Source organism: Ictalurus punctatus, chromosome 15 (genome assembly GCF_001660625.3).
Source record: "Ictalurus punctatus breed USDA103 chromosome 15, Coco_2.0, whole genome shotgun sequence".
NCBI lineage: Eukaryota > Metazoa > Chordata > Actinopteri > Siluriformes > Ictaluridae > Ictalurus > Ictalurus punctatus.
This window is the reverse complement of record NC_030430.2, coordinates 924,751-939,326: the sequence shown is the minus strand read 5'-3', so window position 1 is coordinate 939,326 and position 14,576 is coordinate 924,751. Positions and strand designations below refer to the sequence as shown.

General features: G+C 43.0%; 1 long non-coding RNA gene across 1 annotated transcript; it reads left to right on the top strand.

Annotated features, from left to right (window-relative positions):
• The first annotated feature begins 1,835 nt into the window (after positions 1–1,835).
• On the top strand, positions 1,836–3,063 carry LOC108275652 (uncharacterized). Its single transcript, XR_001814728.3, has 3 exons — positions 1,836–1,903; positions 1,970–2,137; positions 2,210–3,063. It is a non-coding gene; the product is annotated as an uncharacterized LOC108275652 (long non-coding RNA).
• Positions 3,064–14,576: the final 11,513 nt, after the last annotated feature.

Genomic DNA, 14,576 nt, shown 5'->3' with positions numbered 1-14,576 from the left:
AGGTTGTAGCAAAGCAGTTATGCTTGTACTTAGATAGGAATAACATTCATGAAATGTATCAGTCAGGATTTAGACCTCATCATAGCACAGAGACAGCGTTAGTTAAAGTAGTAAATGACCTTCTACTGACCTACGATCAGGGTTGTGTCTCGCTGCTTGTGTTACTCGACCTTAGTGCAGCTTTTGATAGTATAGATCACACTATTCTCCTTGATAGATTAGAAAATGTTGTTGGTAATAAGGGAACAGTCCTCTCCTGGCTCAGGTCTTATCTGACCAATCGTTATCAGTTCGTAGATGTAAATGGTGAATTCTCCATGCGTACTGAGGTTACTTTTGGAGTTCCACAGGGTTCTGTTTTAGGCCCACTGCTCTTTACTTTATATATGCTACCCCTAGGTCAAATTATTCGTAAACATGGAATTAGCTTCCACTGTTATGCTGATGATACACAGTTGTAGGTTTCAGCGAAGCCAGAGGACAGACAGAAGCTTAGTAAAGTTGAGGATTGTGTAAAGGACATTAGACATTTGATGTTAACTTACTTCCTTCTACTTAATTCTGATAAAACAGAAATACTTTTATTAGGCCCACGTGTAGCTAGAAGTAATCTTTCTGATCACATGGTTACTCTGGATGGTCTTTCTGTTTCATCATGTACAGCAGTTAAAGACCTTGGAGTGATTATTGACTCCAGCCTATCATTTGATGCTCATGTAGATAATATTACTAGGATAGCTTTCTTTCATCTCAGAAATATTTCTAAAATAAGAAACATATTGTCACTACATGATGCGGAAATATTAGTTCATGCATTCGCTACCTCTAGATTAGATTACTGTAATGCCTTACTGTCTGGATGTTCCAGTAGGAATATAAATAAGCTCCAGTTAGGCCAGAATGCAGCTGCTACAGTCCTAACTAGAACTAGAAGATACGACCATATCACACCGATATTATCAATACTGCATTGGCTCCCAGTAAAATCTCGCATTAACTATAAAATACTTTTATTAACCTATAAAGCACTAAACGGTCTTGTGCCACAATATCTAAGCAACTTTTTGGTTTTATATGATCCGCCACGCCTACTTAGATCAAAATAGGCTATTTGATGGTACCTCGAATAGTGAAGGCTACAGCAGGGGGGAGAGCTTTCGCTTATAGAGCCCCACAGTTGTGGAACAGTCTTCCTATTAGTGTTCGGGACTCAGACACAGTCTCAGTGTTTAAGTCTAGGCTTAAAACGTATTTGTTTACTCAAGCCTACCCTGACTAGATTCTGTTCTACTACTTCCCAGTCCTAATAATCTTTTCTCTCCCTCTCTCCTTTTGCCGAGCCCCACACGAATTTATGGAGATACTAGAGATCCAGATCCTTTCTGCCTCTGGATGGAGTTCAAATCTTCTCTAATTCCAGACTGCTGGGACTACGGCTGCTCCTAAGGCCATACGGACTTCATATAAATCCATAATGAACTTTTTCACACTAACTGTTGTTACCCAGATGAGGATGGGTTCCCTTCTGAGTCGGGTTCCTCTCAAGGTTTCTTCCTCTTAAAACATCTTAGGGAGTTTTTCCTTGCCACCGTCGCCACTCAGTGGCTTGCTTAGTTGGGATAAATTCACACCTTTAATATCTGTATACCATGTTGATATTTCTGTAAAGCTGCTTTGAGACAATGTCTATTGTAAAAAGCGCTATACAAATAAAATTGAATTGAGTAAGTGATTTGGCTATCCTATTGGCTCTGCTTGGGATATGGGTTCGGCAGACCAATAGGATGAGAGCTACCCAATTATTTAAGGACCCTTATTTTGGTAAGCAGTTGGGTGTCTTAGTGATTCTGAGTCCCTCGCTCCCTATGGCATTTCCTGCTTCCTGCTTCCTGCTTCCATTCAGGTACGTTCAGGCTTTGTCACGGCGTAATGAGGTGAACACCTCAAGGCTAATTTGTTGTTTTTATAGTCTTAGAGCGGCGCTGGTGGTGCGTGCATTGAGGCGAATTGGCGCCGGAGATCGCGTAAAGTGTTTGCAACATTTAGCCGGTGGCTGAATGATATGTGTATGTATGTCGAGCTGCGGTACCTGTGAGTAATCATACAACTTCGCGTCTGGTGTTTGTTCAACCCAATGGTAAGTGCACCTCTCCCTTTTTCATATTGGGACTTGGGAGATTTAGGTTGACACTCTGATCTTTGTGTTAAGGTGAGAGTGGGGAGTTGAGCTAAGCCTTCTCTATTACAAACCCCTAGCTGAAGACCCTACATGTGACGCCGCTGCTGTTTTGCTTATTGGATTGTATTGCTCCAATTATTGTTTTGCTTCAACAATTGTTTTGCTTTAGTGCATCAACAATTGTTTTGCTTCATGGTTTTATGTATTTTGTTTTACTTTTTTTTTTATTTATGTCTGGTTTGTTTTGTAACCACATGTAGTCTGAGAGTGGTAAATTAGTTTTCTAGCCTCAAACCTGTTTCAGGTTTGTTGTTCCACCTAACCACTTTACTACTGAGAGGGTGTATGTTACTGTCTCCATGCTATAGTGGCCATAATTGTCATTTGTACTGTTTACCATAATTCTGGTTCTGCTTGGGTGTTATCCACCGCCTCCATTTCTTGTGGTGGTGTCAGTGGGCCTGGGTGTTATAGTTACCATACCACAGTGTCTGTTATTTGTCTTTCTACGTTTTGTTGTTTAGTGTCTGTGTAAATTTGGGTTAACTGGTGTCTTCTTTCTCTCCAGGAGCCAGTGAGTCTTGGTGGCACAGGGGAGGCTAGCTGCATTTATTCAGTGGTGTGTGCTTCACAGCATGCTCAGTGTGCCAACACAACAACTTCCTTATGGTGTAGGTAGTGTGTGATTTTTGGTGTGACTTGCAGTGGGTTTGGATGACCTCCTGAGCTGTCGCTGGCCTGCCTTGTCCCTGCCAAGCCTGGGCCTGGAGAAGTGGTTAGTTTTAAAATACTTACTGTGCTTCATGTGACAGTGATTTTATATTTTCATGTCAAGTTTTAAATGATGCTGAAGTGTCATAATAAAATATAAATTTATATTCGTACTCATGTCTCACTCTCATGTTCCTTGCCCCGATTGGTGAAACTTATCTGTGGTCCTTTTGTTTGGGAGTATTTCCCTGGTTCTCCCCCAGGGTGGCGTAGTTGGATTTACTGAATTTGGGATAAACATTTCCCTTCACATTGGAAATGCTACATTTCTGGCGTAGTTGGCAGGACAAACGTCTCCCTTCACATGGAATATTGCCACAATATTATAAATAATATATATTGCCAATATTACTGTAGTTAAACAGTAGTAGCATTAGTATTATGATCAATTTCTTAAGTCCAAACCAATTTTCTCAATAAATAGTTTAGTATTTAGTTTAGTTCACTTTGTGCAAGCATCAAATGATGCTTGCCCAAACATGTATTGGCTAAGCAACTACATTTGAGGTAAGGGAAATATTATTGCATAAATTGTATTTTATTGTATGAATTGTAGAAATTTAATTTTTGTGCTACCCAAGTCCCCTTTATTCCTGGAGTCTTTAATCAACATTGATTGTGGCTGGATTTGGATACAGAAACTACTATAATTTAACTAGCTTACCTTACACCAGTACAATTAACATTATTTGCTTCACTACTGTTCTTCACATCTGATTAGACTCCTAAAAAGGAGTCAGCACAGCAACTATGCCCATGCTCTGCACCACTTCACCCTGAAAATAGTGATTAATATGGACAAATAAATGTATAGTAACAGACAGAGTGAGGGATGGAGAGACACACAGGGAAATTTATAAAAACCTTTGAATCTCTTTTTCTGTAGGAGATGGGGAGATTAAAATAATTTGGTCCTTTGCTGAAAAACAGTTAAATCTCAAATGAGATCTGTTTGTCCTGTTTAAATAAATGTCTACCCGAATATTAATAATAGCATTTATACACAGCCCGAGATCTCCAATCCTGCTATTTGTTTTTTCATTTCGTGAATATGTAGTTCCTTTTTCAAAGGGAACTTCACGTTGCGTTAGCTGAACGCTGTGGGAAGCACCCTCGCATGTGACCAGTATCTGAAGCTTGTGTAACATCATGCCTATTTATAGGCCTGCTGTGATCAGGTGATGTGGCAATTAAGCGCGTCGTGTGATATATATAAATGACACCTGTGAACCGCACAGTCAGCCTTGTTATCTTCAGTGAGATTGCATGTCTGTCATTTGTGTAACACTTGCAAAAATACTCTTCATTTTCTCTCTATGTTTTCCGAAAAAAAAAGAAAAATCTCTTTTCTTTTCTGTCCCTGTTTTTTTTTTTTTTTTTTTTATAAAAAGTATGAGTGATAGAGTTCAGGAAGTGTGTTACGCCTTGCTCTCATTTCATCACGAGGAGGACTGTATACTTTGTGTGTGAAGTGTCTAGGGATGGAGCACGCCACGGCAGCTCTCGAGAGGTCTGAGTGTGCGCGTTGTGAACACCTTACAATTAGGCAGCTCAGAAGCCGAAGCGAGTTGGGTTTCAGAGCCTCACGGATCTGGGCCGGCCACTGCCGAGGCAGCTAGCCGTCTCAGTTCCAAACTCGTATGGATCTGGAGGAGGAGCCGGAGATGAGCGCTGCTCTATCTTTTGCTTTGTCTTCTGGGTCCAGCTCTCCGCTGGATTTTGGAGCTCACGTCACGGCTCCTCCTTCCACTATGGAAAGCAAAAGAAAACAAACAAAAAAAGACCCCGTAGACAAACGAAACATGCACACAGTTGGTCGCAGAGATTCCTTCTCCACATAGGCTTTGAATCTCTGATCCTCTGTGTAACATCACTAAAGTGTCCTGATTCTTTACATCTCTTATAATGAAATCAGAGTCCAGATGGCGATCTTTAAGAAAATCTCCACAGACTCCTGCTGCTACTGGCTCAGAGATGTACCACTACTCAGACTGTGGGAAGAGTTTTGCTAAAAGTCATCATCTCAACGTTCACAAGCGCATTCACACTGGGGAGAAGCCATTTGACTGTTCCCAGTGTGGGAAGAGTTTTACTCGTCAGAGTAATCTCCAACAACATAAGCACATTCACACAGGGGAGAAGTCATATCACTGTGGACAGTGTGGGAAGAGTTTTACTATTCAGAGTCATATCCAATGACATGAGCGCATCCAAACGGGAGAAGCCGTATCACTGTGGACGGTGTGGGAAGAGTTTTACCCAACTATGTGATCTCCAATGACATGAGCGCATTCACACAGGACAGAAGCCGTATCACTGTGGACACTGTGGGAAGAGTTTTTCTCGTCTGAGTAATCTCCAACAGCATGAGCATTCACACAGGAGAGAAGTCGTATCACTGTGGACAGTGTGGGAAGAGTTTTACTTGCCAGAGTAATCTCCAACGACATGAACGCATTCACACAGATTGAGAAGCCGTATCACTGCTTCCAGTGTGGGAGAAGTTTTCGTCACCAGAGGGCCTTCCACAGCCACCAGCAGAGTCATACAGGACAGAAGCCGTACCTCTGCGGGCAATGTGGGCAGAGTTATGCTCATTCAAGTTCATTAATGACACACAAGTGCTCTAACATGAAGCCATCAGAGTTAGCCATGTGAATTTGTCAAATTTAGATACATGTTTTAAATTTTCAATTTTAAATGGGAGGTAAAGCGACATTCAGGCATTAAACTACAATATTTTATATATATATATATATATATATATATATATATATATATATATATATATATATATATATATAAAAAAGACTCCAACACACACGTGTACAAATAAAAATAATAATTTCTCTCTGACTCCGAGGAGCCAGAAGGATGTGCTAAAAACTGAGAGCAGCATATACATATATATTATTTCTCCCTAAGTTAAAATAAATCCCTCACACTGCAGAAAGCTCCCCTTTTTCCAGAGGTGCGTCCCAAAATATCACGCTTCTGGGGGAAAACCAACTATACGCCGTATTTATAACCCCGTGATGTCGGATTATTCGGCCATCGTGGGGAATGAACAGCATGGCTATTTAGCTATGTTTAAGGTGGCGTAGGCCCTTGCGAGCTACCTCTCTCCATCAATGGCAGATAATTTAGGTAATTTAGCTTTGCCATCCAATCCATGTAAGGCCACCGTGGTGTTGGTGGGCAAGGCCTATGCAGTAGTGGGTCTTGCTTGTGGGTCACTGTAGACAATGGAAGTGTTGCCGGCCTACCAAGCAGACCTGCTCAGTGAGTTCGACATACAGCGGCATTCAGCCAGTTCATTCCCTGTTGTGTTGAGTTCACCCGGGCATCCACGAATGGAGCCCGGGCCAGCTCTAGTATGAGGGAGACACAGAAGACGACTGCGGCAGCCCGTCTCCCCCTGCAGACAGCCAAGGGCCCCAGCAGCCATAGTCGCAGCCGGCTACTGGGCATGATCTGAGAATGGTCATAAAGGCCAAGAAGACAAAGGAGGAGCGGTCCTGAGGGGACATGGAGGGATGTATCAGGGGTTGTGAGGTTGTTAGGGAAGTTAGCCCCAGTGCTACTGTAGGGCCTCCCCTAGCCAAGGCTGTCCCAAGTTTTCAGGGTTTTCTAGTCAGAGAGCTGTCACAGGGCAACATAAATCTGATGCTTTCCGTCCAGAACGTGGAAAGTTAACATCATTTAAAGACCATCTGGCAGTGTCGTAACTACTGCCAAATGTGTTTCCATGGGTTCTGCCTACTGTAGAAAAGGGTTACCAAGTCCAGTTCAGAGCTCTACCCCCCTGCTTCAGAGGTGTGCTCATCACAGTAGTCAGCACAGAGCAGCGCAGGAAGTAAGATCCCGCTTGGACAAAGGGGCCATAGAACATGTACACTGTTCCCTGATGGAGGGAGGTTTTTACAGCCATTATTTCCTGGTCCACAAGAAAAGAGAGGAGTATGCGGCCAATTTTAGATCTGAACTGTATTCTTCAGACATACAGGTTCGAGATGCTGATGCCCAAACTTATCATTCCACAGATTCAATTTGAGGACTGGTTTGTGACGATAGATCTACAAGGTTTCCACATAGAAATATCGCCCACTCGCAGGAAGTTCCTGAGGTTTGCGTTTGCAGCCAACACATACCAATATTGGGTTCTGCCCTTCAGGCTAGCTTCATCCCCTCGCAACTTCACAAAGTGCATGGATGTCATTCTGGCTCCGTTGTGACTCCAGGGCATCCGTGTACTAAACTACCTGGATGACTGGTTAATTCTAGCATGATCCAACGAACTGACAGTTCAACACTGAGATGTTGTTCTTGCCCACATGAAGAGCTTGGGGCTCAGGTTGAATCTCAGAAAAGTATGCTTTCTCCAGTGCAGTGGACAAGCTTTCTAGGGGTTATAAGGATTCTACTACAATGAGGGCGTTTCTATCCCCAACATGGGTTAATCCTATCAACATTGAGCAAGATAAAGCTGGATCTTGGCATCCCCTCCAGTCTGTACGAGAGACTGTTGGAGCTTATGGCAGCTGCAGCCAATGTTATACTGTTGGGCCTATTGCACAGGAGACCGTTTCAGTGGTGGCCGAAAGGTCAGTGGTTTCATCCGAGGAGGAAAGCTCTGACAGTACTCAGTGTCACGCTGCGATGCCTATGTGCTCTGAGAATTTGGAAGTGTCCCCGGTTTCTAGCCTTGGTTCACACTCTAGGGGTGTCTCCTTATCACAAGACGGTAATGACAGACACCAACCTCATGGGCTGGGGTGCGGTCTTAGACAGCTGTCCAGCTCATGGTCTCTTGAGGCGCTCTCATCTGGAGTGGCATATAAATACCACTGAAATTATTTCTTCTTTAATTGAGAGGTCACCATGTGTTGACAGACAACACAGCAGTGCTCTCATATATCGACCACCAAGGAGGATTATGTTCATGCCACCTGCTCAGGCAGGAGCAACTAATTCTTCTTTGAGCAGAGGGAAAGTTTTTGTCAGTGAGTGCAATGTACAGTCTGGGCAACTGGGATGTGGGGGCAGACGTCCTGTTGAGGCAGGGGCTGAGGCTCCATCAACAAGTGGTGGAGTCCATATGGCGAAGGTTTGGCTAAGTGGAAGTTGCTGTGTTCGTGTCTGAGGAGACAACACACTGCCCGCTGTGGTACCCCCTCACTCCTCCTGCACCATTAGGGCTGGACACCATGGTGCATATGTGGCCGAGGTCACATCAGTACATTTTTCCAGTGATCGCTCTGCTCCCACAAGTTCTAGCGAGAGTTCTCCAAGACTGTCTACAGCTGCTGCTAGTAGCACCTTATTGGCCAGCTCGAGTATGGTTCTCAGAGACAATATCCCTGCTAGATGGCACTCCTTCGGAGATTCCCATCTGCAGGGCTCTACTGTCTCAAGCTGGAGGGCTGATTTATCACCCTCGGCCAGAACTATGGAAACTGTGGGTCTGGCCTCTGAGGGGCACCAACTCATAGATTCTGGTCTCACACCTGAGGCGGTAGAGACCATGTTGAACCCTAGGGCACCATCCTTGACCAAATTGTATGCGCTCAAGTGGCAACTTTTTGTCTCGTGGTGTCGGGAATGTCAGCTAAACCCAGGTGTCGGGAATGTCAGCTAAACTGCGCAATAGCTACAGTCCTGGAGTTCTTATAAGGACTTAGCGGGGTTGGCTCCTCCTACAATCAGGGACTACGTGGCCACCATCTCGGCCAGCCACTTCCCTACTGATGGAGCCTCTGTGGTGCAACATCCTCTAACTTCGAGGGTTGTGCGTGGTGTCAGGTGGCTGAGGCACATCTGCAGACCACGCATACCTTCCTGGGTCCATTCTGTGCTCCTGGAAGGTATGTCAGGTGCCGCATTTGAGCCCTTGGAGTCAGCCTCTGAGAGGATTCTGACTCTAAAGGTAGCTCTTCTGCTGGCAATGACATCTCTCAAGTGAGAAGGAGAGCCACGTACTTACGTCCACCGCTCTGGCCAGTGGCGTAAGTCAGAGCAACTGCTGGTCAGCTTGGGTGGCGACAGTAGAGGTGACGCTGTGTTGAAGCAGCACATCTCTAATGGGATAGTGGAAGCAATCTCTATCGCTTTTGAGGAGCGTGGTCTCGCTACGCCTCTGGGCATAAGGTTTCATTCCACTAGGGCGGTCGCCTCCTTGAAGGCTTTGTCCAAAGTGGTATCCTTTACAGGATGTGTGTGCTGTGGCGGGGTGGTCTACGCCACACACACTCATTCGATTTTACAGCCTCGATATACATTCTGGCCTGGGCATGAGTGTCTTGCAGTGACCCTCGGGCTCTGATCTGTTTGTACAGGCCGTACCCTCAGTATGATGGAGTGGGTATTCTTGTTCCCACAGCGTTCAGCTAACGCAATGAGAAGTTCCCTTTGAAAGGGAATGTCTGGGTTACGCATGTAACCTTGTGCCCTGAAAAGGGAACGAGACGTTGCGTAGCTTTGTCAAATTAGGGCATGCCTGTGAATTGCGTCTTTGCTTCAGATAATAGAGGCCGACTGCATGGTTCACAGGTGTCATTTATATATTATGTGACGTGCTTATTTGCCACGTCACCTAATCATGGAAGGCCTATAAATATGCATGATGTTGCACAAGCTTCAGATAACAGTCACACGCGAGGGCGCTTCCCACAGTGTTTGGCTAACACAACGTCTCGTTCCCTTCTCAGGGAACAGGGTTACATGCATAACCCAGACGTTTTGTTAACAGGGCTAATGTTTTTTTTAATAATTTAGAGTGGAATAAAGAGTACAGGAAAATGTGTACTTCTATAGACAAGAAGGAATCCCCTTCAGGCCTTCTACATTTTTCTTAATCCTTAAAGAATAAACCACTGGAATCTAGTTGAAGCTCAACAATGCAGGAAGTGTGGGGGCAGAGGACCATACACACCCCACTCGTGACTGCACTTTATCAACCGATACTGTTGTGTTAGAGTCAAAAATAGGGTGATGTGATGCAAAAATGATTATTTTCCAATAACAGCCCATCAAGGGCTTTATTCCTCTCAAACCACAGCAATATGTCAAAACTAACATTTTTTTTTTTTTTTTTAATTAATGTCATGTCACAGCAAACCAGTGATTACGTTTCCCACCCTGCACAGCGGCCTACAAACATGGCCGCCATTGACTATACTTCCCACACATACATGTTCACCTTCTTCAGAATACTAATCACACACACCTGTTTCCAATCTCACACATACTCACACCCCAGAATATAATAGAGACTGCTCAACCGCTATGACTTTGCGTAGTAATGAGTTTAATTCACTTACCAAGTGGTTGTCCTTTGTTCTTGTTTCGTTTCATGATCTCTGACCTCGTTTATAGTTTCTCGATTCTGATTATTGCCTCGCACTATTTATGCCTGTTTGCCGATCGTCTGACCTTTTGCATGTTTATGGACCACACATTTGGATTACTGATTTGGATTTGTCTGCCTTTGTCTCCTTTAATAAAACTGTTTAACTGCACTTGCATCTGTCCTAATCTCCATTACGTGAGTAACGTGACAATTAAGGAACAACAGAGATTAAGTTTCACCCATTTATAGTTGCATATAATGTTGTGCAACAGCCGCAAAACAAATTATAACAGCTATAAACAGTGTCTTACCATTTACTCCTTTTTCCTTTCTCTGAAAGAAAAAAAAGGCAACTTGTCATATTACTGAGAAACTACAAAGTCCTCTATTCTGAAGACTTTTCTGTGTCAGAAAACATATAAGGAACAGCGTTCCTGCTGACTGTTACAAACACTCATTCCAAAAATGCAAAATAAATTTCACCTCACAGTAGACTTCACTATACCAACAATTGCACATTTTATTTAGTCCCTGTGTCACTTGTTCCAATAAACAATATGCATTAGAACAATCACAATATGTGATTTGCCTTGCAACTAAAAATGCTGTTAGGATACCAATCAGAAATGTTTATTTAACGTCAAGTGGTATAATCAGAAGAAGAAATAAAGACTACATGGGGACTATGAGGCAGATGTATGAAAATATGGATTCTACAAGTCTATCTGGGAAACAATAGAAGTAGAAATTATGCCTAATGTCAGGATTAGAGAAATAGGCATTGTGAAGTAGGAACTAAATATATTGTGGTTATAAGAATTTGATGATACATTGAAACTAATTCATCTGGTGAAGGTTTTACAAATGCTTAAAAACAACAGAGAATTTGCTCTACTGCAGCATGTATTTCTGCCATAGTTAAATCACAAAGAACATATTAACTCAGAACATGTGCAGTGTCTCTGAATATGAAAGTATCTTACTTAGGATTGTATGTGAAGAAGGAACTGCTACTACTTTTGCATACTTAGATATACTTATCTAACACAACAGTATCAGTAGATAAAGTGCAGTCACAGGAGGGGTGTGTATGGCCCTGTGCCCCCCACTCTTCCTGCATTGATGAGCTTCAACTAGATTGAAGTGACTGCATTCCCTCACCTGTCATTAGGCCCCCCACACCCACAATCAGAGTCCAAGTTCCTCCGACCCAGTTACCTTCAGCTGTGTGAAAGAACAAAAGACTGCAGCATTAACATAGAGGTCCAGTTCTGTTGATCATCCATGTTGTCAATATGGGGCCAGAAACATACAATACAAACAATAATAGTTAATACTGTTATTAACTAGTTACCCCTTTACCCCCTCTGCCTTTCTTTACATCCAAGGAACTGCTCCCAGACTTATAACTACACCACTGTTTAAAAATTCCATGATAAAAAATACAATTAAATCCCATTTGTATTGCATTGACAGTTCTTGCCCCACCCCTGGGACATCCCATCCCATCTATGATGTAATTAACATGGTGCAAATCATAATCATAGCATAATCAAGTTGTCACTCATGCTTAGTCCTCATCCATGTCAGTTATGTAAGACAATGAAGAGTGGCAAAATGGTGAAAAAATACCTAGCCAAGGTGAAATAGCCGAGCTAAAAGAGAATGAGCCACAAACCTAACACAATGTACCAGCAATATTGCCATTGTTAACCTGGTGCCTAGTAAATATTATATGCATTTAATTGTATTTAAAATATACTGAATGTTGTCCAAGTATGTTGTAAATATGTTGACAAATTTATGTACTTAAAATTCCATTTTAATCTGTTTGGGCAACTTCAATTATAAGTTAGGAGAAGAAGAATTTACATTTCCAGAAATGTCAATCAGGGGCATCATGATATATTTATTTTTTCCTAGTTTAAATAGCATTCATGAAAAGTACACATAGGCTTTATAATTTAGAACTAGGCCCGGAATTTGTAGTGTTGATTGTTAGTCTTGATATCTAGTTTATTTAAAAGAAGTGTGTTAGCTTGCAACATCAGGTAGCTTGGATCAAGTAGCATTGCAGTGGAGAAGGATTGCAGTGTAAATTTAAAAAAAAGGATATTGCACAAAATACAGTTTCTTCACCCTGACAGTGACATTGAAAATCTTCATGTTTGTGGAGAAAGTGTTCATGGGTCTTTCAATTAAATTTTGTTTGTATAGCACTTTTTCCAATGGGCATTTTCTCAAAGCAGCTTTTCAGAAACATATAAACACAGGATGCAGATTTTAAGTGTGTGAATTTATCCCTAATCCCTAAAGCCGGTGGCGAAGGTGGCAAAGAAAAACTCCCTAAGATGATATGAGGAAGAAACCTTGAGTGGAACCAGACTCAAAAGGGAACCCATCCTCATCTGGGTAACAATGGATAGTGTGAAAGTAAAGGGATGTTCATTATAGTTTTTATATGAAGTCTGTTTTGTTGAACCGATCCACTGTTCACTAAAGGAGAACAAAAAAGTGCAAATTTGTATGTGGTAATTGCAGACCTATGGCCATAGCAGAAACCGTAGTTCACACCACAGTGCAACTGTTCATGTGAAATTGAGGTCTAAAACCATTTCCACAGTAATTCAAGTAGCACCATCCTCAGCAATCTCAGCAATCTCTAGGCTGCACTGCTTAGGGCCATCCTCAGTAGTAGAATGTAGCCTCCAGTTGATGAGAACTCCAACCAGAAGTAGGGCATCAGGATGGATCAGGCAGGTCTGGAGAACAGAAAGGGTCAGGATCACTGGCATCTCTGGAATATAATGTGTAGCTCACCAGAAGGAGGTAAAGAGAGGGAGAGAATGTTAGGTATGCTTATTATCCCATACTGGATAGGACTATATATCTATTATCACATAACGTTCACATGTAGAAAGACACAATTTTGGTGTGCGGTAGGTTTGACACATTTATCTGAAGTACTTGCTACTACATAGTTCAAATATGTGGTGGCTAGGACGTAAGGAGTTGCTGATGATTTTTTTCACTCTTCTCCTGGCTCTGAAGAAGAACAGGTCAGTGAGGAAATGCATTTCATTCAATCTGACAATGCAGTACATCGTAGTCCATTCAGCTCAGTACTGGCTGCAGAGCCAAACCAAATTGTTATTGAGGTGGTAAGGACAGACAGTGGTGGCTGTATGGAACTGGGAAACAACCCTTGTAGTAGGTCAAACGTCCTTAACTAGGACTTTTGTGGCAATGCAGATGGTGGTGGGTTTCCACTTTGTTTGCTGAGAGATAGCTGGCTTCCCAGAACTTGAAGGTCTCCACAGACAGTCTTGTGCAGCATGGTAAAGGACGGCAGTGCTGGTTGAACCTACTGAAATCCACCATCATAGTATGCCAGCAACCGTAGTTCCTCAGCTCTGTTTAGCGTGTTCATTTAATGAGCTGGGTTTTTTTCACTGTAGAAATTTCCTCAAAGTAGCATTGAATGAATTCTATTTTGAATTAATTCGTTTTTTCTCTTTCAAAGGGACATGTTGCGCCAGCTGAATGCTGTTGGAGTGCCCTCGCGTATGCCCGGTATCTGAAACTTGTGTAACATCATGCCTATTTATAGGCCTGCCGTGATCAGGTGACTTGGTAATTAAGCGCGTCATTAGATATATAAACGACACCTTTGAACCGCGCCGTCAGCCTTATTATCTACAGTGAGACTGCATGTGTAACGAAAATAAAAAGAATCTTCATTTCCTTTCTATGTTTTCTCAAAATCTCTAGACTTTTCTATCCGTTTAAAAAAAAAAAAAAAGAAGAAAGAGGGGAGGGGAATGTATGAGTGAGAGAATTCAGGAAGTGTGTTATGCCTTGCTCCCGTTTCATCATGGGGAGGACTGCACACTTTCTGTGTGAAGTGTCTATGGGTGGAGCATGCCACGGCAGCCCTCGAGAGGTCTGACTGTGCGCATTGTGAACACCTTACATTAGGCACCTCCACTCGCAACTCGCTCTCTTCTTGGAAGCTGAAGCGAGTTGGGTTCCAGAGCCTCGCGGATCTGGGCCAGCCGCTGCTGAGGCAACTAGCAGAAGGCGAGTACTGTAGCCCGCCAACCCCCGCAGACAGCCAGGGGAACCGGGCAGCCACAGTCACGGCCTGCTACTAGGCCTGATCTAAGAATTGTCATGAAGGCCATGCAGACAAAAGAGGAAATGTCCTGAGGGGCTGTATCAGGGCACATGAGGTTGTTAGGGCAGTTAGCCCCCAGTGCTACTGTAGGGCCTTCCTTA